Source organism: Erithacus rubecula (assembly GCF_903797595.1).
Source record: "Erithacus rubecula genome assembly, chromosome: 3".
NCBI classification, from domain to species: domain Eukaryota; kingdom Metazoa; phylum Chordata; class Aves; order Passeriformes; family Muscicapidae; genus Erithacus; species Erithacus rubecula.
In genome coordinates this window covers 3,727,961-3,752,276 of record NC_136689.1, presented here as the reverse complement: position 1 = coordinate 3,752,276, position 24,316 = coordinate 3,727,961, and positions in this window count along the sequence as shown.

The following is a 24,316-nucleotide window of genomic DNA, read 5'->3' as shown; positions in this document are numbered from 1 at the left end:
AGATCACTGAGTCCAACCATTATTCCAGAACCACCCTGCTCACCACAAAACACCATCCCCAAATGCCACATCTATTTTTGAACTCTTCCAGGGATGGTGATTCCACCATTTTCCTAAGCAACCTGTTCCAAGGCCTGACAGGCCTTCCAGTGAAGCAATTTGTTCTTATATCTAATCTAAACCTCCCCTGGCACAGGTTGAGCCCCAGAGGGACTCATTAAAGACCTCCCAGAAGGAGCTGGAGAATGAGCCATGCCTCCTGCTAGGGACAAAAGGTGACAAACTCCAGCAATCCCAATAAAGCCCCAGGAAGAGCCAAGCTTCACTGCCTTCCTGGGATATTTGCACTGCCTCTTGTGTGTTAACAATTAACAGGAATCTGCTTCCAGGGCCATTACTCTGGGCATGTGCTGCTCTTCCTGGTGGGTTTAGGAGAGAAACCCTCAGCACAGATGGGCATGATCCTCAAAGGCACAGATGGACATGATTCTTGGAGGAGATGAGTAAGGAAAGGGCTCAGCTGGGCCACGAGAAGGAAAACAAACACTTGCTTTTGGCAATGGAAGTGGGCAAAGGAGTTATCAGGAGCGTTATCAGGATCTGGGGAAGGAAATTGCCCCGCCGTGCCCAACATCCCTTGTCCAGCAGGGCTTTTCTCAGCCTCAGTGTGAGAAAGCAGAGGCCCACGGTTATCTGCATTCCTCTCATTCCACCAACAAAGTCTCCCTGTGGTTCATTTCCTCCAGAAAGGTATTAAGGAATATTAAGGGGATAGGAATCTGCTCATTAAGGACACGTCCGGCAGATCCCTCGCTCGCAGAGGAAAGACTGCAGGGCTTAATTTACCCAATTGTTGATGATTGATTAGCAAGGCCATTTTAAAATGCTTTTGATCCCCAAGTCCCCTCATTACAAGCATGGCTGAGGCTGAAGCCTTGGACTATTCCCAAGTAATCTGGGAAGCTGAGGGAGCTTTGAACAAGTTTTTATTAATATTCTGATCGATAAGCACAGAGGGGCGGATGAAGAAAGGCATTTTGCCAGATTGCATCCACCTGTCCAGGTTTTCCACAGGCTTGGATGGGCTCCACTGGGCTGCTGGTGCTTCCCACAGCTGAACTCAGAGTGTGCAGTCCTGTGCTGTGTGCCTGTGCAGCTGCAGCAGTTGTGCAAACACACTTTAGATCTGCTGAGGCTGTCACGGCTGCTTGGGTTTGGGAATGAGTCTGGAACACTGGGCTGCAAGGGAAGCACACACGTGGCAAGGCAGGCAGGGCTCTGGGGTACATGGAGGCCTCCAGGTCATGCTGGTTTTAAATGAGGCTTTTCATCGGATGTGCTAAAATTTTATGCTTCTCACAGTGAGAAGGTGAAGTTCAGAAACTGCTGAACAGCCCAAGGAGAGCCTGCTCTCAAAGAGAAATGTCCTTTCTCCAGTGTGAGTCAGGCAACAAGTATTTCAGTGAAAGGAGGATGGACAACAGGCAGAGAGATGGCAGCACAGGTCCTGCCACAGGAGGCAGAGAAAAGGCCGGGAGATTGGCATGGAAAAGAAAAAACAAAAAAAAGAGAAACCCTATGTGGAGTTATCCCTGGCATGTGTCTTGTGCCTCAGGTCTGATCCCAGACCTGCCTCTGAATTTGCATACAGACAACCTCCAGATCTGACTCCAAAATTGTGCATTTGAAGGCTGGTTGGAGTCTGATCTATCCAGGAGACACACATGGTGACAATTTGGACTTGAGTCCCCATGGACTTGTTTGGTGCAAACTGATCACAGGTAACTCCTCAGACACCAACGACCACGTGAGACCCATGGAGATCTGCCTTTTGTAGAGAGCAGTCACCCCAATCATTATTAACCAAGATCTCACATCTCCTCATCTGCTCCTGCTCCCAGCCTGGCTTCCAGGTGGCAGAGAGCTGCTCACTCCCACCCACAGCAGCCCCTCTGGCCCCCAGTGCCCATGAGCATGGAGAGGATCCCTCCTGGGCTCTGTGCAGCTCTGCCCTGCTCATTCACACAGGTAGAGGTGGGCATGGCTCAGAAATCAGAGATTGCATCCCACTCACCTCTCCTTAGATGGCTCCAGCACCTGTCTGCCTCTGAATGTTGTCCCAGGTCCCTCCTTCAGTCAGTGGACTGAAAAAGGCACAATTCATCTGCTCTGGTTTAGATGCCAATTCCAGGATGAATTGTGTGCTAGTCTCCATTGCCCAGACAAGTTAGACAGATCTGAATTATAAAAAAAATAAGAATGTTCAGGTTGAAAAGCTTAGAGGTAGACAGCTACAAAGGAGACAAACCAAATGAGACCTTTCCAGCAGAGGTATGTGGAAATGTTTCCTGCAGCTGGAGATTGGCAAGGTCTGCTTTGGATCAGAGGAACTTTTTCAGAGAGATTCCCATGAAGAATGTTATTAACAACAAACCTCACACTTCCCTGAGTACAGGTTGAGGAATAACTGCATGTGGAGTCCCATGACTGCAATGCAGTGCCTGAATTTAGGTCTTTGTGTTGATGAGGACTTAGGCAAAGCCATGATACTTCTCAGAAGGAAATCACTGCCTGTTTTGGTGGCTTCTCTCAGCCTGGTGTGGCCACAGCTGTTATTTGTTCTTTTCTGGTGGCTTGTCCATGAGCATCTCCCTCCTGGAATGACCTGCTAGCAGCCAAGGCAAAAACCACAGAACTGGCCATGTCTGGCAGGGATGTGGTGGCCCTAGAGGAAGTTTCAGACATCACACCTGAATCTGTTGTCATGTTTGTTTTTGAAGCTTGTCAAAGTTTTAGCAGCAACATTAATGCTACCACGACTTTTAATGCTGATAAAATTTTAAAGGATTCAGTGCCTAAAAGCTGAATCCCAATGTGCACAGCAAGGACACTAAAGCTCAAATATCAAGGTACCAATCATGTTTCTGTAGCTATAGTGACTGAAGCCAGTATAAAAACATACAATAGGCTTTGTATGAGCAGAAAATGGGAAGCAGAAAAACGCATTTCTGAAGATCGTCAGCAAGTTCTCTTTGCTCAGAAAAAAGTGCAGTTAAACAGAACAAGAAAAGGGCAACACATTCAACCCTCAGGTCAGTTTTCCTTCAGACTCCATCAAGAGTTGCATGTCTCCAGTGGATGTGGCATTTTAGGTACCATTGACCAGACACAAGAGAAAACACACCTCCATCTCTCCCATAAGGTTTGTTGCTTTTCTTCCATTTCCCTGGGGTCAGGCAATTACCAGGCCCTTTAAGGTTTCATTTTTTGGGGGAAGTATGTTTTTGGTTCCTATGATGATGAAGAAAATGGTCAGTATTAAAGATTTAGAAGGATCCTTTTTGATCAATGGGAACACCCAGCTTTCCTGAGAGTGGATGGGATTGGAGTCATCATTTTAAAGATGGAGTTGGTAATACTGGACCAGCACTGCCCAAATCAGCATCCTGTCCCCCCATCACTCAGCAGTTCTATACAGGCTTAAAGGAATGAAAAGGTCAGGTTTGAGCTGGGAAAACACAGATAAAGGCAGACCTGAGGAAGACACCCACTGCAGCTCTCTCCTTGCCTGGGACAGCCCCAGGTGAGTTGTGAGGGCAAACACATCACATTCTCAGGTGCTGGAAAGAATTCTGAGCAAGGTGAGCTGGTTGACCATCAGCAGGCTGACTGCTCTCTCTGACCTGCTTTTCCATGTGATCTCTCACCAAAACACTATTTTATCTCCCTTTCAGCTCAGAGAGCTGATTCTGTCCTTGCTGATGTGAGGCTCAGCTCTCAGTCCCAGCTGGATGTCCTGAGCACTCATTTCAGGTGATCAGGAGACAAGTTATCCTGCAGTATTTCTCCATGGCACAGACTCATGGGATGCACTAATCCAGCTGGACAGTCAGTGGAACTTCCAGCCTGCTTTTACATTCAAGGTGATGTCTACAAGCCACATTAATTCTGGGACAGAATCTGCCCTGTGAGACTCACAGGCACTGCCCATTTTCAAAACCCTCTGTGATTTACCTCCCCCTACACATCACTGTAAAATCCATCACTCCCTGGGTGCACCCCAGGACATCTCAGCTCACAATAAGTGCCAAAGTCAGGAAAACTCTGCCTGTGTTTTCTACAGCATTTAGGTTAGGAAGGGAGTTGTAAGATGAGTGTTACTCAAGAGAAATTATCCTGTGCTGGCTGCAAATTTGTAAAGAGAATCTTCTCCTGACCCAAGGAACTTTCTGAAAAAAAAAGAGGCTGTGTCTGCCAGAGTAACAAACAAGATGCAAGGCAGGACACAGCCTCTGGACTCTGGTCCTGCAAACTTCAGATCTCCTGCAGATCTTCCCACGTTTTCTCTTCTGGACCTGAAATCCTGCTCTGCTTGTGACCTTGGCAAGGAGCTGAGTCCAAAGGTTCCTCAGTTCCCTCTCTGCAGGACCAGGGGCACCAGCAGTTGTTTATGCCCCTGCAGCTCTCCAAGTGCTTACAGATTGTTCAGACACCGAGTATGACCCAAACAAGCTGAGCTGGGGGTTGTGTAAACTCTCTACGCACATAAATCGGGGCATTTAAGAGGGGAAGAGGAAGGTTTTGTTTGTGTATTTTTTTATTGCAGGGTATAAACAGGCAAATAAATAATTTACCATGTGATCCATGTTTTAAGGCAGCCCAAATCTATCCCTGCTGTGTCTTTCAGAGCCCTATTCAAAGTCAGAGACAGGCAAGGGAGCAGCCATACATTTATTTTATTGCTCTGCAATAAGCAAACAAGCTCAAAGGAGTTGAAAGCAAGGATGGGAAAGAATGTGACCATTCTCTTCTCCCAGATCCTAGGAGGAATCTCTCTGTGTTTTTGGACTAGGGCTCATCTCACCAGCCTTTAGATGGCCACATCATGGATTTCAGCTAAAAGACAGGTCATGGAAGGTTCCTTTGTGGAGAGGAAGGCTCATTTTTACAGCATGACTCACCTGATTTTGTCTGAACACTTTCAGACAGTGGGATAAGCATCATCCCCTCTCTTCTGGGACTGACAGTGCTTGTGAGCTGGGACAAGAGGCTCAGAGGGGAGGACAGGCTTCTGCTTGTTGTCTTGTGGCTCCAAAATGACAGAACTGAACTCATGGGGACTGCAGGTTTAGGAGAATTCTAGTTCAGCACACCCAGGTAGGGCAAGAAGCAACCAGAGAAGTCAGGGTCTTTAAATATGCTTTTAAAGGTGGTGGAAATGGAGATGCAACCTGAAAATGTGGCTGAGAAGACTTTTGGATCATTTGGTCTCCTGTCCCTGGGACTTCACTGGGATCCATCTGGATCAGTCAGCAGTTCCCAGCAAGGGTTCAGCTCACCATCACTATGAGCTGGGTTTGCATCATTTCAGCCCCAAACCAACCATGAGACAGGAGAACAAACTAGAAACACCTAACTACCTGCTGTGAACCAAACCAAGAAGAAAGGGATAGACCCTTAAAGCTGTTAATGCAGGGTTTGGCTCAGCATTGGTATTTGTGTGAAGTTGCCCATCACCTTCCCAGAGTGTCTCAGCATCACAAAACCTAAAGTTTTCTTACCTATATTAAAGAAAGCAGTTCCTTTTCCCTTCCACCTCTGACTTATCACCTGGACTAAGATTTTTGCTGCTCTAGAAAGGATACAAAATGAAAGCCACAAAACAGGCAGGAGTTTTCTCTGGAAAATCCAAGCTCATCATGTCAAATGTCTGGGGTAATGTTGCAAGGAAACTCAGTGAATACAGGGAAAGGAAAACCCTTCTTCATGTTTCAGTAGGTCACAAGGTGCAATAAATGGCCATTATTGAATGCAAATATGTCCCCTGGAACAGCAGACTGGCTCTTGGAGTTTGGTTATTCAGTTACAGCTTTTGCCTTTCCAACAGACTTCCAAAATAAGATCTTGATTTTTTAATTCTGACCAGATTTATCTCTTTTTAGGAAAAACAAAAAGCCCATAGTAGCTATGGTACAAGGCACTGCCAAACTTATTTTGTTCAAATTCTCTCTTCATCAAGAAGAGGCAACCAGAGCCTGGCAGGAGAGTGGGTGTATGAGGTCTCCCACAAGATCTCTGACCTAAAGGTCAAAACCCTTTAGCCTACTGTATTTTAGCAGCTACAGAATTCAGCTTCCACCTAGATACAGCAAATGTTAGCATAGAACCACAGAATCATAGAAAACTCTGGTTGGAAGAGACCTCTGGAAATGATCCAAGCATCCCCCTGCTCAAAGCAAGGCCAACTCCAACAGTTGCTCATCTCTTTACACTTCTTCAGCCTGTGCTCAGAAATAAGGTCTGTGGCTGAATTTGCTCTCCTTCAGCAGGAACTGTGTAAAAATTCTGCTTTCCAAGACTTAATCCAGGGAGATCTTGGCAGCACAGCAGACTGGGTGACTTTTCCTTATGTATTTCCTCACTAGTATTCTAAATGTCATCTGAATTCCAGCCCCACAACTTCAGTGGCAGCTATTTCCTTTTCTTTCACATTAAAGGAGCTGATTGCCCCCCAAAACCAGCCCAAAGCTCTCAGAGTCTCACCAGAGCTGGCCAGGGTTTAATGCACTTTCTGACACTTGGTGACACATTCAGACCTGTGCTCATCCTCCATTTCCAGGCAAAGCTGGTGCACACTGCAGCAAGGATTATATAAATAGTGACAGGTCAATCCCTTCAGCACCTGGTTTTTGCTCAAAAGCAACATCAGAGATTGAAAGCATTGGTTTTGCTCTGAGGAGAGGAGTGTGCAGTCCATCCTGCAGGCTTGGCTTCTCTTGCTGTACTATTGAAAGTAGCAGCCCTGCTTCCCTTTTTTTCCATGTTCACTCAGGTTTGAATTAAAAAATATTCCACCATGGCTTCATCCCATGAGTGGCATTTATGGTTCTTCTCCTTCTGTCCAGGAAGGAGATCATATTCAGGGTGAAATGTGGGAGCAACAGCCACCAAAAGGCTGCAGCTCAAAACCTCTCCCACAGGTATCTCAGTCCTTCTGGGCACCTGAGGATGTGGTGGGTGAGAACACTCAGCTTACTCTGAGAAGGAAAAGCTGGAGAGGTTTCTGGTGTTAATGAAAACATTTTCCTGGCACAGCTGGAAGCAAAACTCTGAAAAGTTTGAGTCAGTTCCTGAAGCTTTGCTGACATGGTCTTCTGGGTCCCATCAGCAAAACTGGTCATCAAATCAAGGAATCACAGAACATTCTGAGTTGGGAGGGACCCACAAAGATCATCAAGTCCAACTCCTGGTCCTGCACAGGACAGCCACAGAATCACCCTGTGCCTGAGAGCCCTGAGCTCTGGCAGCCTCAGGGAGACAGTTCCAGTGCCCAAACACCCTCTGAGTGTGAGCCTTTCCTGAAATCCAACCCAAACCCTGGCACAGCTCCAGCCCTTCCCTCGGGTCCTGTCTCTGTCTCAGAGAGCACAGATCAGTGCCTGACCTTCCTCTTCCTCCAGGAGGAAGCTGCAGACAGTGGTCAGGTCTCTTTTTCTCCAGGCTGAACAGGACCAGTGACCTCAGCTGCTCCTCATTTGGCTTCCCCTCTTGCCCTTTCACCATCTTCAAAGCCCTTAAGCCCTCAGTGATGCCTCAGACCAGGACTTGGCCCATGACTGGCATTGTTTGCTCAAGTCCTGCTAGAGCCACATCAGATAAATCCTTCTGCTTTTCCCTCTGCTCTAATTTATCAACATAACCTCACCAAGGAAGGACACATCCTCTGTTTAAATGCAGCAGCTGTTTCTGAGAACATCAGAGTCCCCAGCACTGCTGGATGTAGTTGATGCTCTGAGAGGTTTGAGGAGAAGCCCTTGGTAAAAGCAACATCACCTTGGTTGGGAACAAAGCAAAGCAAAGCTCCTAACACATCATAAGCATCCCCCTCCAAACTCTGAATTAAACACCCACTCAGCTGAAACGTTTGAATGATGAATATCATCATCTGGGGGCGGGGGGGAGGGAGGGAAATCTAGGCAGCTTTATTTTTTTTTCCAGTGCTACAGAAAGAATTTCCTTCCTCCTGCAGATGTGCAGCCGGGGCGCTGGAAACAGTTCCCTGTCAAGTTGGAGCAGCTGTACTCATGTGTCAGCAGGCACTGAGACTCCAGGCTGGGCTGTCAGCTCCACTGTGGAAATTAATGGGCCAGACTCCCTACATTAGTGGAAATCATCCCATTTGAATATATATATTTTATAGTGGGTACATCATGCAACTGCAAACTGGCAGCGTGGAGGGAAGGGCAGAGGGCCGGGAGGGGGAGAGGGAATGACAAGGTGTAAAAAGAGAAAATCCGGGAGAGGGAGAACTCATCCCCAGGGGAAAGATATTAATTCGATGAAAGAAGTGTAAGGAAAGCCAAGAACCGATCAGATAGCACTGGAATGAGAGAGAGAGGAAGGCAGTATATGTATGGATAGATGGGTGCACAGATATTTAAGATGTGTGCAGGAACAAGCTCGGTGTGGGACTGTATCAGTGCCCCAAACACCAGAGGTCACTTGGATCAAATACCTGCAGGGATCAAAAAAGCTTTCAGCAGCACCAGTGAACTCCAAACCACAGAACAAACACAGTCCAGCAAGGGACTGAGCTGCTTCTTTTTTTTTTTTTTTTTTTTTTTTTTCCCTCTTTCCTTACTTAGTATTCAGGAGAAGCACCATTTTTCTGCAGCATTTAGAGAGAGTAAATAATCAGGAACATGCTGCTGGAGGAGCTGGGAAGGGGCCAGAGAAGATGGGTGTGAGGCAGGGGAATGGCCAGATGCTGGGAAGGTTCCCCAGAGGAGGATGGTGGGGACCCCTCACACCCCACAGGGATTCAGAGGGGTCTGGGAGGTCACCAGGGCTGGGAACCTGCAAGGTCCTGTTGGGCTGGGGAGCAGCTCAAGGCTTAGAGAAACCTGCCACTCCACCAGCAGAGATGCTGGGGGCATCTCCCCACCTTTGATCCTTCAAGAAGTATCAGGAACCATTTGCAAGACAAATATTCCTGTTTTCCTGAAAAGAAACAAAAAGAAGAGACCTTATTTTGAAATGCACTGTCCTTCAGCAGAGGGTTTAAAAATGGAGATAACCCAGAATTAGGTGATGACAGTTTATAAGGGAAATTATTTCTACATTGAGATTGTAGTTCAAACTCTCCCTATATTTTTTTTTTTTCTTTGTAATCAGAAACATGAAGCTTCTGATCTGGAAAAGAATTTTTTTTCCCCTGTGAAAAAAAGTTGCATTTTTTTCACAGTTCTTTTTGAAAGCCAATGCTGCTGCAGTGAAATAAACCCCCTCTCCTGCCTGCACTGGTGGGGCAGAGATGAGAGCAGGGGCTGAGGGACCATCAGATTTCCCTACAGTGCAGCCATGCAGGGGAAAGTAGAAATGATTCAGAGGTTAAATGCTTCCATGAAGAAAACATCAGCCTGGCCTGCACGTGGAAGCTCACAACTCCAGGAGTGTGTAAATGCATTTTTGTTTTGAAGGAGTCAAAAGTCAGGGGGCTGTGTTGGCTCTGGAGTGCTGTGAGAGGGAAGGGTGGCTTGTGGACACAGCCCAGGATTCAAATGACAGGCACTAATGGGCCAGGAATGCTGCAGCTGTAGAACAGGGAACACAAAACAATTCTGTTTTGCAGAAGGACCTCACCAAAGATGATTCCAACGAGCACACGACCCACCAATCCATCACCTCCCAGAATCCCACATGAGAAGGTGGGATAATTACTATAATTTTAATGTACTCCATGATTATCTAAATACACTGGGTAAACTAAAAATATCCTGCTTTTCTCTGAGGGCACTGACTTTCTGAGGTAATGCTGCCCCAGAGCTGCTGGTGCTCCTTGTGCCAGCCCCTTCTCTTACCCCTCAGGGCTCCATAGACTTCATCACAGCTTTGCCCACTGCAAAGTCTTTGCCTCCTGCATTTTGCACAGCTCTTCTATGGAAAAAAACATTTAAAATCCTCTGCTCTTTCTCTTATAATCTGTGGTGGAACTGCAGAAGGAACAGAGGATGGAGGAGAGGATGTGAGCAGCAAGGGTGGGAGCAGGGAGCCTGGGCCAGCTGAGTGCTTCAGCATGCTTGGAAGTGTCTGTGAAGCAAATAGTGTGTTTCTAACACAGTCCTGAGTGTTGAAATGCTGCTTAAATTGCCTCCAGAGCTGACATGAAACCTGAAGATCTGGAAGTATCTCCCATGATTGATGGAGTGGCTGATTGATTTGATTATATATATTTTATATGTGTGTGTTAGGGCTGGATTTGGCTGTCCAAACACCATTTCCCAGAGCCAAGTTAGAAGCTCTGGGGTATCCAGCCCTAGACTCCAGTTCTGGCTTCTGAGGACTGCTCCTCTTCCCTGGGCTCTGTGTCCCTCTGCCAGCTCTGTGGGATGTCTCAGATACACCAGGGCATCTCAGATGGCACCAGGCTCCTGTGTGTAGGCACTGAGTCCCACCCTCTGAGTCATTAAGGCTCACAGAGATCATATTTTCAAAGTTTCTCTCTGCAGTCGCTGGGATCAGAACTTTACCTTAAAAATAAACAACATCCAAAGCCAAGGGTTTCCTGGATAGTCAATTAATTTTTGTGGGGGTTGGTTTGGAAGGATTCTGAAATCTGATCCTCATTGTAAAGCTGGGAATCTTGGCAGCCATCTGTAGAAGAAAACTGTGTATATTTTGCCTAGAATTGTTTCTACTATATAACCAGGAAATAATAATAATAATAAAAGCCTCTTCTCCTTTAATTTATTTGCAGAGGTCTTCATGGGTCCCTTGCTTCTCCCCCATCATGCTGGAAAGAAGGAAACCTGAGATGAGGTTGATTCTTGCATCTGTGCAAATGCAAAATTCTTAGAGAGAATCAACGTGGCTGCTCATGTGAGGTGGTTTTAGCAACACAGAAGTTCACTGGACCATTCCTGTGGATATCTTGTTTAATAAACGAGGTGAAACATGCTTCTTCCCTGGGTGAGGATCCAGGCTGGGCTTTTTCCAGTGCTGGGAAGATCTCTGACTGGAATTGCAGAGGTTTTGAGTCTTGGGGAAAGAATGAGGACAAATGGGTCAGCCTGGCCTGTCAGGGATTTGTGTTCATTTGTAGGGAGACCCACAAGACAAGCTCACAGTGAAGAAAATAAAAGATTTCACAAACTTCAGCTGATACCAAACCAGTGACCTTTGTTCTGCTCCTCAGTTGACCACTGAGAAATTATTATTGCAGAGATAAAGATCATAAATTTTTTTGTGCCTGGCTTTTTTCCTAGATCCTGTTTAACAGTGTTTCTTGGCAGTTTCTTAGTAGATACTTTTTAGCTCTGGCTCTCTTCCTGGAGCTCTGGCAATTAAAGATATTAACATTCAGCTTTAAAAATAGCAAGGAGTGGGTATCCAGCCTCTCCAGATGAACACTCTGAATGTGGGGAGAGCCTTGGAGGATGCAGAGCCCTGAGCTGAGCCCTGCAGACCATGGAGACCATGCCTGGTCTCCCAATTCCCTTTCCAGCCCTTGCTCCCAGGATTTCCTCACCCTCTCTTCTGCCTGGCAAATTCACACCCATCCCTTCCAGGTTTATCAGCCCTTGGCTGGTTTATACAGAAACCCTCATGTTGACAGGATGTCCCTGTCTTTAAGTGCTACAATTTTTAGACTGTTTTGCTCCTGGGTAGAGCCACCTACCTCTGCTGTGTTTTCCAGGATGCTGAGTATCACTGTGCCTGTTGAGCTGGGAAGGGAAAAACCAACAAACAGCCCTTCTCCTCCCTCTGCTTGAGCTCTGACAGCATGAAGTGGAAATGACCTGGCTGGTGGCTTAGTCCTGAACTTCCCTGCCTCTCTTGGCCCCTCTAAAATACAGAGGAAACACACTGTTATCTCCAGATCCTGAGGGCTGCTCCAGGAGAAACAGACCCCTCTGGGAGGAATATCTTAATTTTTGCTACCTTTCTCCCTTCTCCATCAGCAGAAGGGTGTGGGAACAGACCCAGCTGTTAAATGAGCACAGAGAGATGAGGGATGTGTACCCCAAGCCTCACTGTGTGTCCTTGATGTTACCCAGTGAAACTTTTCTTCCAGCTGTTCAGGGCACTCAGGAGGTGCTCTGGGCTCTCTCCCTCCAGCATTTCTCACTGCAGTGATGCTTTCTGTGTTGAGGACCATAAAGATCCCTCCTGAGATTTGGGTAAGGCTGAGAGAGGGCAGAAACTCAGGCCAGGTCAAATGGAGAGCTACAAAATTCCTGCACTTACCCCAAAGGGAGCTCATGGGGCTGAAGCACAGCAGGGAGGGCACAGTGAAGTGTCCAAGGACAGGAAAGGGGCAGCTTGAGCAGGACACTGGAGGAGCTGGGGGTCTGCAGCTGATATTGGGAGATAACCAGCAAAGGAAAGCAGCAGCCCAAGTTTCCTTCCAGGAGCCTGCAAGAGCCAGCTGCCAAGGACAGCCCTGCAGAACCTGCTGGATAGAGCAGGAATTTTGATTTGGAATCTGTGATATCCAGGACACAACTGAGGAGAATCTGAATGTACAAATAAGCCTGTAAAATACAGAGCAAGGGCACTGGAAGGGATGTGACTTGAAGGGCAAGAAAAGCCCTGCTCCTTCCACTGATCACCCCATGGGTCCTCCACATTCCCCTAGCCAGCAGAGCTCCCAGTTTCTGGGATCTCAGGGATTGTTTTAGGGGAATTTCAAAGGCAGCATCTCAAAACGTGCAGTACTGAGCATAATTTTGAATACAGAAGAGCCTGGGGGTGGCCTGTGCCCCTCTTCTTCTGGCCAGGCAGTCAGGGGTGGGCTCACAAAGCAACACCTGGAGGAAGAACCTCAAGAGAAACTGTCCCTGCTCTGCCAAAACCTGAGCCCCAAACCTGGACATTCTCCATGCAAAGGACGTGGCTCAACCCCCTGGTGAGGGTGAACCTACAGGTTGGGGGTGCTGTAAAGAAGGGGGAATTTGGGGTTTCTGAGGTGGGAGTGGGAGGCAGCAGTTGTGCAAACAGCAATGAGCTGGTGAGTGAAAAGGAAAAGGGGTGGTTGTAGTCTCCCTGTTTTGGGGAAGGACAAGGTTCCCAGGACCTGGGGATGTCTTCACCCCTCCCTGTGATAGGTGGTGATGATTGCTGTCCCATAACTTTAGACAATGAATTATTTGATCTTGAAAACATGACCTTTCAGCCCTCAATTCTTTGAAATCAACAGGAAGGCTGTGGCACCATCTCACAACACCCTCGAGGGTGCTCGAGGTGACACCTTTCACAAGACATTTCGGGTTTCAATCATTTTTGGTTATTCCTCATAATTTCAGTTAATAAATCCAGGGTGGTTACAGTGATGATTCATGCAGGATGCATCCTGTTTCTTCTCTCCCACATCTCTCTGGCAAAAAGCTGCTATGGATTAGGAACCTTGCCCTTCATTTTTGGAAATTGCTCTCCCACTATAGACTCCAAATGAGAATTGCTGTGGTATTTCACTGTGTGCTATTTCAGAGCTCTGGCTTCTTTGATGCAGTCATCATCTATATGGAAAAGAGGTGTGTGCATGAATCAATGGCACAGTTCAGCTGCATCTGCATTAGAAAGGCATAAAAATGAATGAAATGCAGGAACTGAAACGTTCCTCTCCCAGGATGCTGGGCTAAATCTGCACTTCAGAAATTCGCCAAGGCGCTTTCCGGGCTGCAGAACCAGGAGGGTCCCACAATTTCACACCACACTTCCTACATTTCCATTTTCACCTCTGGTGACTGCAGCATGTCAAGGTTTGCCTGAGCTCCCTGAAAGTTGCATGATATGCCTTTCATCTGCTATTTAAAAGGGTTTTTTTTTTTTAATGGTTGGTTTTCTATTTCCCTTTCCTTTTGTCATTGCCCACTTCTAGAAAACGCTGGTGGCTTTCAGTTTCTGGAGGAAGGCTGCTCTTCCCTTTGAAAGAGGCAACAGAGCAAACTGTGCCAAATCAACTTAACACAAAATGATTGGCCCATGCAGCTTTAGACATCTTTAGAGGGCCCTTTGCAGGAGCAGGACTAATTTTCTGCTTTGAGCCTGCTCCTCTCACCAGCTGGGATGGCAGAGCCACACATCCCAAACCTCTTCTGCTTCTCTTTTTGATCAATTAATGAACAGAACAGTTAAAAGATGAAGCCAGAAGCCCTCAGAGGAGCAGATAATCTAAGCTGCCCTCCTTGTCCTTCAGTAACAGTGAGGGGGAAGGAAAATAATCTTTTACCCAGCCTAATCCCATTTCTCTGTTACTCCTCACATGAACACAGGCTGCATCTCACTGACAGAGGGACCACAACACTCACAGCAAACACTGGTGGGGAGCTTCTCTCTCTGGGATGTTCAAGACTGCTTTAACAGTGGAGAGCAATGGGAACTGCTGGAACATGACAAATTTCCTCCCAAATCTGACATTTAAATTAGGTCTCCTCAGGGAGTGCCATTTTCTCATCCCTGGCTCTAAAGGGAGCTTGGGAATAGCTGCAGAGAACTCCTGTGAAAATCCTGGGTGAGATGAGTCCCACCCTTGACTGGAGGGATCTGAACATATTCTTTATTTTCCTCTGTGGACAGGGGACAAACCCAAAGAAGAGGCCAGTAGGCTTCACCAGTAAAGAAGGATACAAGGGAGATGGAGAGAAACTTTTGACAAGAGCATGAAGAGACAGGACAAGGGGCAATGACTTTAAACTGGTGGAGGGAGGTTTAGATGAGATGTCAGGTAGAAATTTTTCCCTGTGAGGGTGGTGGGACCCTGGCACAGGGTGCCCAGAGCAGCTGTGGCTGCCCCTGGAAGTGTTCAAGGCCAGGCTGGATGGGGTTTGGAGCACCCTGGAACAGTGGAAACTGTCATTGCCCATGGCAGGGGATGGAATGAGATAATTTTAATGTCCTTTCCAACCCAAATCATTCTAGGATTTTATGATCATTGCTCCCTTGATCTCCTAAGGAGCTGACAAATCCTGGAGACAGAAGAGGCTGTTTGGGGCACATCTTTGCATTCCAAACCAAGCTTTAATGGCTGAGTGTCTCTTTGCCCTGGTGCTTTCATGTTATGAGGAATGGGACCATCCTGGCTGCAGTTTAAGAGGCATAAAACATTTCTCTTTGTCAAAAGCACGGAAGAGAACAGGTAGAAGAGGAAATGAGCAGCCAGCTCTATCCAGTTTTAACAGCTCCACAACTCAGGAGACATGCTCAAGCGAGTTTATCTCCCCCAAAAACTGGCAGACTGAGTAAAAACACTTGGTAGAAGAGTGACCCCGGGGAGGATGAGACACTTTCTGCATAATTATCTGCAGCCAGAGTTTGGCTGTGCTGTCCTAGATGTTAATCTTTCACACTTCACACCCACAGTGGAGTGGCCAGAGAACAGCCCTGGTGGTGAAATACAGGAATGGGAGGCAGAGGAATGCAATGTTCCTCTTGTTTTGGTTCAGGATCACCCATGGCAGAGCAGGGAGCTGTGCCTTATCAGGAGCTGCATCCTGCTGGCAATCACCCTCAGCCTCAGAGCTCAAACTATCACACCATCTCTGCCCCTGGGATCATCTAACTAAAAGGTGAAGTGGGAAAAAAAAAAAAAGAAAAAAAAAAAAGTTTGAAATGCTAGGAGAGCTCTAAGCTTTGATTCAACAGAGGATTTGAGGACGTGTCTCATTTAAATAAGCCTGAAATCGACTCCCATAATAAGCCTTAAGAACATTCTTATGAAAATAAACCATGATTATTTCTCCCATCAAAAAAAAAAAAAAAAAAAGACAACAAACCAGAGCCAAGCCCAAAGTTATGAAAATAATCACTGATAATTTACAGCCTAATCAACTGTGGGAGATACTATTGGTTTCTACAGGAAAGGCTGTTATCTACCAGGATCAATAACCACCTTGTAGTGAAGCCTCAAGGTGCTGGCAGGGGCAACCACAATATTCCCTGCAATTGTTGCTCAGCTCCTATTTTTGGAAGTGTGGTCACAAAAACCAGCTGCAGGAACAAATTCAGAGCTGGCCTAACCTGACACAGTCTTTAGGAGAGGCACCCACTGCTGCTGAACCTGAAGTCTCAGGTTAAAAATAAAAAGCACTTAAGAAAACACTTTTTCCCCCCATAAACAAAACAACTGACTTATGGGGGAATTGGGTGATTCTGAGTTTAGCACAAGTTTGAGATTCACGATCAGTGACATCATTGCAACTTTCATTTCCTTGTGCTAAAAAATCCCCTTTCATGTGCACCTCAGCCTTGGTCTTCATCCTGGGACTTACATGAGCCTTAAAGAGATAAGGAATGGAACCTGTAGCTGTAGAAAGAAATGAGGTGAAAATGCCACCTTGCCTTTGTGAGGAGCACCTGGGGCTGGAAAATGCAGCAGATGGCTCAGCTATCACCCTGTGACTCCTTACACCATGGGAATTGTGTCCTTGAACCTGAGACAACAGGGCAAGAAGGAAGGGAGGGTGGTCCAAAGTTTGGTAAAGCACTGCCAGTTTAGAATGTCACAAATCCAGCAAGGAAGCAGCGTGAGGGATTGTCCCAGTCTGCTCTGCCCTTGTCAGACCCCACCTGCAGTGCTGTGTCCAGCTCTGGGGCCCTCAACACAAAAAGGAGCTGCTGGAATGAGCCCAGAGGACACCATGGGGATGCTCCAGGGGCTGGAACACCCTGCTCTGGAGCCAGGCTGGGACAGCTGGGGGTGCTCACTCAGGGAGAGCTCAGAGCCCCTGCCAGAGCCTAAATGGGCTTCAGGAGAGCTGGAGAGGGACTGGGGGGAAAGACTGAGAGAGGGCAGGTCTCAATTAGATATTAAAAATTAATTCTCTTTGAGGGTGGCACAGACTGCCCCATCCCTGGAAGTCTTTAGGGTTGGATGGGGCTTGGAACAACTGTCTTGGGTTGCAATACAGGACATGACCAGAAATGTGTATTCTGTCACCATCTGCTGCAGCTGGGTGGGGCAGTGCCCCTGATCTCCTGGCACACATTCTCTGCTAATGGGCCATCTTTAAACCAGCTGGGCAATCATCTTTATCTTCCCACAGCCCATCCTCCCTCCAGGAGATATCTCCTGTTCATGGCCACTGAGTCCCAGTGCATGACTGATAAAATTCCATCATCCCACTGGGAGATGCTCCAGCCAGGGCAGGAGCCAAGCCTTTCCTACCCAGAGAAAAACTGAGATTTTGGACACCAAGAGACCTTCTTTCCACTGGATTCCAGAGGAAAGCCAGACCTTTCCACATCATCCCTGGAGCTTCAGAGGAAACTGCACCTTCTCCAGGAGCACTGCTGCAGCTGAACCACATCTGCCCCTGCAGGAGGATGCAGCCACCATTGAATGGGACTGTGCCACCACCCTGACTGACTGACGGGTGTCAGCTTGGATTCTGACTCTGGCAGGGTTTGGGATTGTTCTTTGTAATACTGTATTTCTATTTCAATTTTCCTAGCAAAGAACTGTTATTCCTAATTCCTGTATTTTTGCTTGAGAGCCCCTTAATTTCAAAATTACAATAATAATTTGGAGGGAGGGGGTTTACATTCTCCATTTCAAAGAGAAGCTTCTGCTTTTATTGGCAGGACAGCAACCAACCAGGGGGGATCTCAGGAGGTTCATCCCTCCCTTGCAAAGGAAGGAAGAGCCTTGTGCTGTCCTTGTGCCCTTTGGTGCTGTTTTGCTTTCTACCTCTACTAAATCTGTCCCCAGGGCTCGGGGTGGCTGTAGCAGCCCCAGGGCTTGGCACAGGGGTCTGTTTTAAGGTTGCCACAGTGACTGCCATGGCAGCATTTAAAAATGGCACAGGCTGTCATTTGATGCCAGCTGGGCAGGGATTGCAGGGAGGGTTGGCCAGTGACCCAAAGTGACCCATTACGGATTGTCAGCCCTTTACAGCAGCATCATCCTGGGGACTGACTGGGAAGGGGACTCACCCTGAATCCACAGGGAGATGAGCATTTTGGCTGAGTTTTTGAGGAGCTTCCATGAGAGGGACTAAAATTTAGTCCAAGCACAGCTGTGACCAAAACTGGTCTCAAAGAACAAGGTGTTTTATCTTACAGCAGAAAAACCTGCTTTAATTATATATACATAGGAAGGAGGGAAGGCAGAACTGGTGATAAGAGATGTGCTGCACCCCCAACAGAATTAGCTTAATTTCTCCTGTACCCTTAATTATGTCAGAGGAGGAAGAGCTGGAGTGATATGAAGGGAAGGGAAGGGAAGGGAAGGGAAGGGAAGGGAAGGGAAGGGAAGGGAAGGGAAGGGAAGGGAAGGGAAGGGAAGGGAAGGGAAGGGAAGGGAAGGGAAGGGAAGGGAAGGGAAGGGAAGGGAAGGGAAGGGAAGGGAAGGGAAGGGAAGGGAAGGGAAGGGAAGGGAAGGGAAGGGAAGGGAAGGGAAGGGAAGGGAAGGGAAGGGAAGGGAAGGGAAGGGAAGGGAAGGGAAGGGAAGGGAAGGGAAGGGAAGGGAAGGGAAGGGAAGGGAAGGGAAGGGAAGGGAAGGGAAGGTGGCTTGCAAGGCTCTCCAGACTTTCCTGGCTCTGCAGCCATCACCCCAGCATTTCCAAGGGATGGTGTTGTCACTGCCAGGGACCATCCTCCAGAGCAAGGGATGCCTACAACAACCTGCAAGGTCACCTTGGGGTGCACTTGAGGTTGGTGTGCTCAGACAGGGGGTTTGCACCTCTGCAAAAGCAATGGGAGCAGGAACATAATTTTGGTAGTGCCACATTTAGCAAAGGGCAGGCACTGCCCAGTGACAAACTGAATGACAGTGGGGAGGCCCTGGCACAGGGTGCCCAGAGAAGCTGTGGCTGCTCCTGGATCCCTGGAAGTGTTCAAAGCCAGGCTGGACAGGGCTTGGAGCAGCCTGGATAGTGGAAGGTGTCCCTGCCCATGGCAGAGGGTGAAACTCTCAAAGTCCCTTCCAACCCAAACCATTCAATGATTCCATCAATAATAAACCATCAGCACTTTAACAGCTTGATGGGATTTGTACATGTGCATATAATTGAAAATGTTCATTCTGAGGGTGTACAAACAAGCCCAGCCCCAGGCTGTGGCTGTGGGAAGAGGGGACACAGCTGCCATGGGATGGGGAGGAAGGGTTTTGCAGCTCCTTCCCCCTGAGTCAGCCACACCATGCACAGGGTGGTTGTGCTGCTGTCCCCTCTGCCTCCTCATGAGACTGCCCTGATGTCCAGGGATGAGGAATCTAGCCCTGTTCTTCCATTTAAGGACAAATTTAGCCCTATCTATCTGTTCTGTCTTGCTCTCCCTGCAGCAGGGACCACACCCTCTCTCAGCTTTTCCACATCCCACTGGAGCTTTCCTGGGAAAGCCAAAAACACTGGAGGTATTCTGGAATTGCTTGAGGCTGAGGCTGTTTCTCCAGGCAGCAGGATGGGAGGCTCTGGGGGACACAAAGCTCTGTGTGTCACTACCTTGGGGTTTTTGGTGACTCATCCAGGCAGGAGGAAAATCCCATCACATGAGTGGCCTCCTAAATACCTCTCCTAAGACCAGTCATCCTCCACTAAGCAGGGCATGCTCATAATGAAGCAGGAAATAAGGAAATTTGCCTGTAGAGGGATATGTTCATCCAGCCAGGTGTAGTGTTAGTTGTGGCCATGGAGTGGGTCTGGTTTCCATCTCTGGAATCTCCTGGGCTGACCCTGGGCATGACTCAGGGGCTAGCACAGACAGGGAACATCTCCAGCACAGGGGACTGTGAGTATCCACTGGGTTGGGTGTAGAGAGAAGAGCTGTGGTTGTTTATGGATACAGAGGTTAAAATAAAAAGGGCAGAAAATAGCCAGGCATGATGAACAAGTCCTGCTGCCACCTCTCTGGAGAGTGTCTGCATCTGCATCCTCCAACACATTATTAGTTAGTAATAAACTCCTTCCCAGATGGAGGTGCCAGCTTTACCCTCCCAGTGAACCCACACCATTTATCTGAGTCAGAAAATCACAGAAGCACTGAATAGTTTGGGTAGAAGGGACCTTAAAGCTCATCCAGTCCCACCCCTGCCATGGGCAGGGACACCTTCCACCATCCCAGGGTGATCCAAGCCCTGTGCAGCCTGGCCTTGGACACTTCCAGGGATCCAGGGGCAGCCACAGCTTCTCTGGGCCCCTGTGCCACCCTCCCCACTGTACAAGATTCCATGGGACAAGGAGTAGTGGCTTCCAAGTGAAGAAGTTTTTTATCATAAGGGTGGTGAGGGACCAGCACAGGTTCCTCAGGGAGGTGGTGGATGCCCCATTCCTGTAAATATCTGAGGTCTGGTTGGGTGGGACTCTGAGCAACCTGATCCCATTGGAAATGTCCCTGCCCATTGCAGAGGGGGCTGGACTAGATTGCCTTTGGAGGTTCCCTTGCAACCCAAACTATTTTCTGTGACTATGTGACTCCAGGATTCCATGGTTCTATGAATCTATGGCTCTGTGATTCCACCATTCTGTGATTCCATGACTCTGTGATTCCATGATTCTATGATTGCATGATGGCATGATTCTAGGATTTCGTGATTCCATGACTCCATTATCTATGAATCTATGACTCTATGATGCCATGACTCTATGATTCCATGACTCTGTAATTCCATGACTCTATGATTCCATGATTCCATGATTCCATTATTCCATGATTCTATGACTCTATGACTCCATGACTCTGTAATTCCATGACTCTATGATTCCATGATTCCATTATTCCATTATTCCATGATTCTATGACTATGACTCCATGACTCTGTAATTCCATGATTCTATTACTCTATGGTTCCATGACTCCATGATTTCATGATTCTATGATTCCACAACTCTGTGATGCTCTCACTCTATGATTCTGACTTTATTTGATTTTCTGACTCTCTAATTCCAAGTCTCCAGCCCCCACAGGCTGCTCCCACCCTGACACCTGCTCTGCTCAGTGCCCATGGGGTGGGAATGTTCATGAGGGGAGGGGAACATCCCTACCCAGTCCTCAAGACAAGAAATTCAAGAGTGTTTTCTTACAGACCACCCAGGAAATAACAGGCAGTGCAAGATCAGGATTTGGGCCCCCAGCTCCATCTTCCAGCCCCAGACTTAAACCACGAAACAGAAAAAACCCCAAAAACCCTAAAACCAAAAACATCTGCAAACCACAGAGTCTCCTGCTTAAAGATTTGAAGAGATTAAATTATGTTAAACTCTTAATCCTTCAGCCTTTCCTAAAGCCCAGCTCCACTTAAAATCAGAAATACAAAGACCTTAACATTGGGCTGGAAGAAAAACAAACTACAGCAATCGTTTATTTTAACCCACAAAACTGCAAGAACAAGTAATTACCCTAAACCTACAGCATTCTTGGGAAGAGAGCTGTATATAAAATAGGTTCCTTATGACTTTTTGGGCTAGCTTTGTAAATTTCCTTTTGGAATTTCTGACATGGAAAGGAAAAGGAGTTTTTAAACTGTATCTGTGAGAAGATGGTATGACTTTCAATTTCCAGAGTAGAAGCGTGAAAATAAAAACTTCTATGTGAGCTGATAAAGCTTTAACTTTGCATATCTATCTTGATTTTCTCTGAGTACATCCATAAAATCCTTACAGCTGGGGAAGGATAGGCCTTTAAATTAAAATGCTGAAAAAAATCCTTAGTGAAGGAGAGAGTACAGCCTCTTTAATCATTGAATTTTGTTTATTGCAAGAGATTATGGATCTGGGAGGAAAAGAATTCAAGAAATAATTATGGTTTTAAGATATAACAGGACAGCCATTATGAAAAACACAGGAGTTTGCTGTTTACAGGGGAAGTTGCCTTAAAATTGCTGTCCCCATGTTTCCAGGGATGAGAACTCAGCCCCACAAAATGTGATGGAGCTCAGTGCAGGAGCAGAGGCAAGGAGGGATTTGTGAAACATGAGGGGGCAGCTGGTTCCAGTGTTTTTATGGAGACAGAATGTTTTAGGACCTTAGCTGAGGTACCAGTCCAATCAACATCCTGCAAAAAACCTGAATTCTCCTGCTGAGGGAACAAAATCTGCTGGTGCTCAAGGTGATGAGCCATGGAGTGGGAAGGCAACTTCTCCTCTTGTTTGCACCAGCAAAAGTCAGGAACAGCTCTCTTGATGTTTGGAAGGCTTCCTCCAGAAACAAAGGATCAGACCCAGGCATGGACTGTGGTGGTGCTTTCAGCTTCATGGGAATGTTTTGGAATATGTGCTTTATTGTACTGCAGCAGAGCATCTTAGAAAAGGACATGACTGAAAAGAATATTTTTAATAATGGGGGTGGGGTGGGGAGGAAATCTGAGTTTGAGTCAACAAAAAGACAGCCTGCATTGGGACTGTCAAGGCAAAAAGACTATTCAGACTTATTCTTCAGTCACACAACTGAAATAGAGGGGGAGTTGCTCAGGTGGAAGAGGGATTAAATCACTGTAAGAAACCACCAGGCTTGAGATTTCATTCCTCCCAGCCTCAAAACCCACTGCCTCCCACGGGCTAGATTGTGCTTGTATAAGACTTTCCTCCTTGGCTTTTTGTGGTGATTTATGTTTCCTTGCAGTGTGTTACTTAGCCATAAGTTATACCTTTGTGCTGCAGCACATCCCCTGGTAAGCAAATAGACATAGCAGCAACTTTTTTTTTGTTTGTTTGTAGTAACTGAAATAAGGGTTTTCTCCATATTTCCTAGAATTTATTGGGGGCTGATAAAAAGAAGATTTCCAAGTCCTCATGCTCAATGGGAAACAGAAAATTCCTGGTCCTGGGAATAAGGACTCCTCAGTACACCTCTGGGTATTAGAGGAACCCACCTACTGTTCTCCAGAATGAACCTTAGAAATAAAAAAGGAAATATTCACTGTTTTTATTGACACATTACACCATGGCACTTCATAATTCATTGCTGCACTTGCTCATCACCAAGGTCTCCAAACTACATCCTGATTCTTCAGGATCCAGCAGCTGAGTTCACAATGCAAGGAGTAAAGGAGAGTTACAGAATCACAGAATGGTTTGGGTTGGAAGGGACCTTAAAGATCATCTCATTCCACTCCCCTGCCATGGGCAGGGACACCTTCCACCATCCCAGGCTGCTCCAAACCCCAACCAGCCTGACCTTGGACACTTCCAGGGATGGGGCAGCCACAGCTTCACTGGGAACCTGTGCCAGGGCTCCCCACCCTCACTGGGAAGAATTTATTCCTAATATCCAACCTAAATCTCCCCTCTTTCAGTGTAAAGTCTTTACCCTATCCCTACATGCCCTTGGGTTGCAGGGGATGTCTGGGCGTCACATTTCCCAAATCCTGCTCAGAGCAGGGCTCAGAGTGGGCAGCTCTGAGTTACTCTGAATGGCTCAGGGCCCTAACACTGAGACTGCTCAGCCACTGGTAAAGGTGCCTGTGATTCCCACACTTTACTATTTTTTTTTGTTTAAATCATCTGAGGATTAAGAAATATCTTATCTTTTAATTAAGAATCAGTTTCGTTTCAGATTGCGGCATAATTTAATTTATTCAGAACGTTCCTCAAGTTAATTGACACCAGCCCATACACAATGGCACTTTCTGTCTTGGTGCATTTCCCAGTCTCCACCACTCTGTGGTCTGTGCAGCCCAGATAGCACAGATACATGAAAGAGGAGATCAGTGGTGCCTTGAGGCTGCTTGAAGTCACATTGACTTCAAAGGAATTGGATGTGCTGCTGGAAGCTGAGGTGCTTCACAAAAGGACACCTGGAGTCAGTGGGGAGTGAAGAACATCCCCATGTTGGTTCATGGCCCATCTAGCTCTGGTCCTGTGTCCACCAAGGGCTCAAGAGTCAAGGAACTGAGCAGAGGATTAAGAGCTTGGAGGAAAGTGTGAGAGCAGGGAAAGCACCCAGTGCTATTGCCTTGAGCACTGGGCTCTGGGGCTCTCCTGGGATCTTGGATTTCCAGAAGTGCTGTCCCTCCATTTAGCAGCCCTCCAGGAATTTCTGAGCATTGTTTTCCACTTGTAAATGTTTTGCACTCACTCCATGATCAAAATGTGCAGCACGAGCTGCAGGGGAAAGGATATTGAGGAATTTTATTGGATGTGGGAGCTGAGCTCTGTGCAGGCTGCAGAGTTAAATCTGTCAGCACAGGCAGGCAGGTCATTCCCTTTCACTGAAAAACCCTGAGCAGAAATAGCTGCAGAAATCAATGAGGGCAGAAACCAACACTGAGCAGCTGGGGAAGGTGAGGACCCAGGAGAGAACACAGACACTCAAGGGTTTAGGTGGTGTGAGCCCAGATTTATTCTGGCAGCAGGGAAATCACAAAGATGGCCATGGAGTCAGAT